Below are 5,866 nucleotides of genomic sequence, written 5' to 3' on the forward strand. Positions count from 1 at the left end.
CAAGGGTTAAGATCCCCTTACCGGTCATCTTTAAAAAAAAAAAAAAAAAAAAATTATCATTCTGCTGCCCCCAGGGAATTAACTGATATAGGTTTTAAGCATCTATAGCTGCTAACAGGGGCTGGCTGGTTAGCTCAGTTGGTTAGAGCATGGTGTTATAACACCAAGGTCAAGGGTTCAGATCCCCTTACCAGCCAGCCATCAAAGGGAAATAAAGAATAGCTGCTAACATCATAAAAAGAGAGACAGCTAGATATATGTACCTCCTGAGACAAGACCACACTACCACCACCTAAAGTGTTGCCAAAGGGATCCAACTTGAGTCTATCAGTCCTCTGGGTCCAGCTGCCAATTCACCAGAAATAAAGAGAACAGAGGTGCATGTTGAACTGCACCATGTGTATGCAATCAACAAAATCCAGACTGTTGGAAACTCTACAGGGGAGATGCCCCAGAAAAGGGGATTGAGAGTCTATCCAACACACCACAAGTGACCCACAATAAGTCATGCCCTCATTTGATCCCTTCTTCTTGAGTGTGGACAGGATCTGTGATGTGCCCCTAGCCAATAGAACAGGGTGAAGGTGATGGGATGTCACTCCCATGGTCATGCTTTGTTCTAGAAGACTCTATTTTAACAGACGGAGGGAGGGACTGTCCTGCTAGTCTTGAAGAAGCAAACAACCATGCTGTGAGCAGCCCATGGGGAGGGGTATGAGGCACGGAGCTGCGGGACAGTCTCTAGGACATGAGGGCAGCCTCCAACCAATAGCCAGCATATATCTGGGACCCTCAGTCATACAACCGTGAGGAAATAAATTCTGCCAACCTGAATGAGGTTGGAAGTAGTTTCCTCCCTGGATGACCCTCCAGATGAGAAAGCAGCCCAGACAACCCCATAATTGCAGCCTGTGAGACCCTGACCTGAGGATCCAAGCCATGCCCAGCCTTTTGACCCATGGAGACTATGAGAAAATAAATGTGGGTGTGGTTTTTTTGTTTGGAGAATGGCTGTTAAGGGGATCCGAACCCTTGACCCTGGTGTTATCAGCACCACGCTCTAACCAACTGAGCTGCCCAAATGTGTGTTGTTCTAACCAACTACATTTGTGGTAATCTGTTATGCCACGTAGGAAAACTGACACAGAGGGAGAACTTGAAGATTAAAAGAGACTTAAAAAGACATATCAAGTTTTTGTTCTTATCTCATTCTTTTTCAGTTGGGTATTTTTGTTTTTCTTCTGTGCTACAACATGGATGAACCTTGAGGACGTCATGCTAAGTGAAATGAGCCAGTCACAAAAAACAAATATTGTACGATTCCACGGATGTGAGGTACTCACACTAGTCAAAAACAGAGGAAGAGAGGGCCGGCCCGTGGCTCACTCGGGAGAGTGCGGTGCTGATAACACCAAGGCCCCGGGTTCAGATCCCATATAGGGATGGCTGGCTAGCTCACTGGGTGAGCGTGGTGCTGACAACACCAAGTCAAGGGTTAAGATCCCCTTCCCGGTCATCTTTTAAAAAAAAAAAAAAACAGAGGAAGAGAGGGCCGGCCCGTGGCTCACTCGGGAGCGTGCGGTGCTGATAACACCAAGGCCCCGGGTTCAGATCCCATATAGGGATGGCTGGCTAGCTCACTGGGTGAGCGTGGTGCTGACAACACCAAGTCAAGGGTTAAGATCCCCTTCCCGGTCATCTTTTAAAAAAAAAAAAAAACAGAGGAAGAGAGGGCCGGCCCGTGGCTCACTCGGGAGCGTGCGGTGCTGATAACACCAAGGCCCCGGGTTCAGATCCCATATAGGGATGGCTGGCTAGCTCACTGGGTGAGCGTGGTGCTGACAACACCAAGTCAAGGGTTAAGATCCCCTTCCCGGTCATCTTTTAAAAAAAAAAAAAAAAACAGAGGAAGAGAAAGAAAAATGGTAGTTTCCAGGGGCTAGGGAGAAGCAGGAATGGGAGGTTATTATTTAAAAGGTACAGAGTTTTAATTTTACAAGATGAAAAGAGTTATGGAAGTGCATGGTGGTGATGGTTGCACAACATTATGAATGTATTTAATACCACTGACCTGTACACTTCAAAATGGTAAATTTGGGCCGGCCCATGGCTCACTCGGGAGTGCAGTGCTGATAACACCAAGGCCACAGGTTTGGACCCTATATAGGGATGGCTGGTTAGCTCACTGGCTGAGTGTGGTGCTGACAACACCAAGTCAAGGGTTGAGATCCCCTTACCGGTCATCTTTAAAAAAAAAAAAAAAAAAAGGTATATTTTATGTTATGTGTATTTTACCACAGTTTTTAAATTGGGGGAACATGTTTGCCAAAAAAAATTAAGACATATCAGGTTTTTCTCTTATCTCATTCTTTTTTAGTTGTGCCTTGAAAAAAAATATTTTTTTGAGGTTTTAATAATCAACTTTATATTTTAAAGTAATTTTAGGTTCATAGCAATATGGAGTAGAAATCACAGAGTTCCCATAAACCCCTTGTCCTCACACACACACAGCTTCCCCCACTATCAATATCCTGCACCAGAGTGGTATATTTGTTACGATAAATATTTGTGGGTTTTAAAAAGCTTTTGATTTTGAACTATATTTAGATTTAGAGAAAAGTTGCAAAAATAGTAGAGTTTTCTTATATCCTCAACCTGCTTCCCTTAATGTGAATATCTTACATACCCAAGAATAGGAAGTTAACATTAGTACATTATTAAATTACAAACCTTACTTTAATTTCGTGAATTTTTCACTAATGTTCCTTTTTGGTTCTAGGACCTAGTTCAGGATACCACATTGCATTTAGTTATTTCTCCTTAGTTACCTTCAATCCATAAGTCTTTCCTTAACTTTTATGGAACTTATTAAGTTTTGGGCTTCATTTTTAGGGAGCAAGCCAAAGCAGTTTTTTAAAAAGAACAAAGTTGGAAGACTTATACCACCTGATTTCAAGATTTTCTATAAAGTTACAGAATCAAGAAAGTGCAGTATTGGTGTAAGGATAGACCTGTAGATCAATGCAACAGAAAAGAGAGTCCGGAAGTAGATACACACATTCATTATCTGTGGATATTCAACAAATGCGTCAAGGAAATTCAATGTGGAAAGAATCACCTTTTGAGCAAATGATGCTGGAAAAACTAGATATCTATTGCAAACAAAAAGAATCTCAATTTTTATATACAAAATTTAATTTGAAATGAATCACAGATGAAAGCATAAGAGTTAAAACTAAAAAACTTCTAAAGGAAAACAGGAGAAAATCCTCATGACCTTGAGGTAGGCAAAGATTTCTTAGATAGGGTAAAAAACCTGGATGACAAATAAATAAATTAGACTTGAGCAAAATTTAAAACTCTGGTCTTCAAAAGACACTGTCAAGAAAGTGAAAAGACAAACCACAGAGTAGGAGAAAATATTCATTTTATATATATATATAAATATATATCTGAAAAAAGGACTGATATCCAGATTTTACAAATAAATCCTACAACTCAATAAGAAGACAATGACCCAGTTTTTAAAACAGGCAAAAGACTGAACCATATATTTAGAAATTATTAAGATGGTAAATTTTATGGTATGCATATTTTACCACAATTAAAAAAATTTTTAATGGGCAAAAGATTTGAAAAGAACTTTCAGAAAAGAAGATTTATGAATGACTAATACGCACTCTGTTGTTTTCACCTTAACACTGGACATAATGAAAAGAAGCTCAACATCATTGGTCATTAGAGAACTGCAAATTAAAACTATAGTGAGCTACCACTGTATAATTATTAGAATGGTTTAAAAAACTGATTTAAAAAGCTCTGACAATTTTTTTTTTTCAGGAGCTGGCCTATACAGGGATCTGAACCCATGACCTTGGTGCTATAAGGATGCACTCTAACCAACTGAGCTAACCGGGCCAGGCGTTTTTGTTTTTTTTTTAAACCCTGACAACTATAAATGCTATTGAGTATGCAAAGTAACTGGAACTCTCATACATTTCTGGTGAGAATATACAATGGTGCAGCGACTTAAGAAAATAGTTTGACAGTTTTGCATAAATTTCAACACGTACCTCCTATAAAGCCTAGCAATCCCACTCCTGGGTATTTACCCAAGAGAATGAAAGCATATGTCTGTACAGAAACCTGTACACCAAAGTTCATAGCCCCTTTATTTGTGATAGCCAAAAACTGGTAGCAACCCAAATGTCATTCAGAAGAAGAATGCATAAACGAATTTGGTATATTCATTCAACGGAATTCTACACAGCAATAAAAAGGAAGGAAATACTGACATAGGCAACAATAGGGATGAATTTCAAAACCATAATGCCAAGTGAAAGAAGTTATATGCAAAAAAGGATATACCATACGATTTCATTTATATGATATTTTAGAAAAAGGAAATCTAATATATAGCAACAGAAAGCACATCAGTGGTTGCCTGGGCCCAGGACTGGGGGAAGGGGATCACTGGACATAATGAAAAGAAGCTCAACATCATTGGTCATTAGAGAACTGCAAATTAAAACTATAGTGAGCTACCACTGTATAATTATTAGAATGGTTTAAAAAACTGATTTAAAAAGCTCTGACAATTTTTTTTTTTCAGGAGCTNTATTAGAATGGTTTAAAAAACTGATTTAAAAAGCTCTGACAATTTTTTTTTTTCAGGAGCTGGCCTATACAGGGATCTGAACCCATGACCTTGGTGCTATAAGGATGCACTCTAACCAACTGAGCTAACCGGGCCAGGCGTTTTTGTTTTTTTTTTAAACCCTGACAACTATAAATGCTATTGAGTATGCAAAGTAACTGGAACTCTCATACATTTCTGGTGAGAATATACAATGGTGCAGCGACTTAAGAAAATAGTTTGACAGTTTTGCATAAATTTCAACACGTACCTCCTATAAAGCCTAGCAATCCCACTCCTGGGTATTTACCCAAGAGAATGAAAGCATATGTCTGTACAGAAACCTGTACACCAAAGTTCATAGCCCCTTTATTTGTGATAGCCAAAAACTGGTAGCAACCCAAATGTCATTCAGAAGAAGAATGCATAAACGAATTTGGTATATTCATTCAACGGAATTCTACACAGCAATAAAAAGGAAGGAAATACTGACATAGGCAACAACAGGGATGAATTTCAAAACCATAATGCCAAGTGAAAGAAGTTATATGCAAAAAAGGATATACCATACGATTTCATTTATATGATATTTTAGAAAAAGGAAATCTAATATATAGCAACAGAAAGCACATCAGTGGTTGCCTGGGCCCAGGACTGGGGGAAGGGGATTGAGTGTAAAGGGGCACAAGGGAATTTTTTTTGGGTGGTGGAAATGTTCTTATATCATTTGATTGGTGGTTACATGACTGTACATGCTTGTCAAAACTCACTGAATTGTACACTTAAAATTGGTGAATTTTACTGTCTGTAAATTATACCTCAATCAAGTTGATTTTTTAAATGGGCAAGACTAAACTATGGTGTCTAGAGATGCACGCTTGGGTGATAAAACACGAAAATGAGTCAAGATGGTGGGCACTGTTGGAGGGAGGCAGGGCCTATGATTGGCATGGGGGAGGGAGGGGTTCCGGTGGGGGTGGGATAGGGAGATGTTAAATTTCTAGTTCTTGACATGGATGGTGACTACAGTGGTGACTAAATCATTAAGCTGGGCTGGTCGGTTAGCCCAGTTGGTTAGGTAGTGGTGTCATAACACCAGGATCAAGGGTTCAGATCCCCATACAGGCCAGCTACCCCCCCCAAAAAAAAAATCACTGGGCTGGCCCGTGGCACACTCAGGAGAGTGCGGTGCTGATAACACCAAGGCCACGGGTTCGGATCCCATATAGG

This window comes from Galeopterus variegatus, unplaced genomic scaffold (genome assembly GCF_000696425.1).
Source record: "Galeopterus variegatus unplaced genomic scaffold, G_variegatus-3.0.2 Scaffold1700, whole genome shotgun sequence".
NCBI classification, from domain to species: domain Eukaryota; kingdom Metazoa; phylum Chordata; class Mammalia; order Dermoptera; family Cynocephalidae; genus Galeopterus; species Galeopterus variegatus.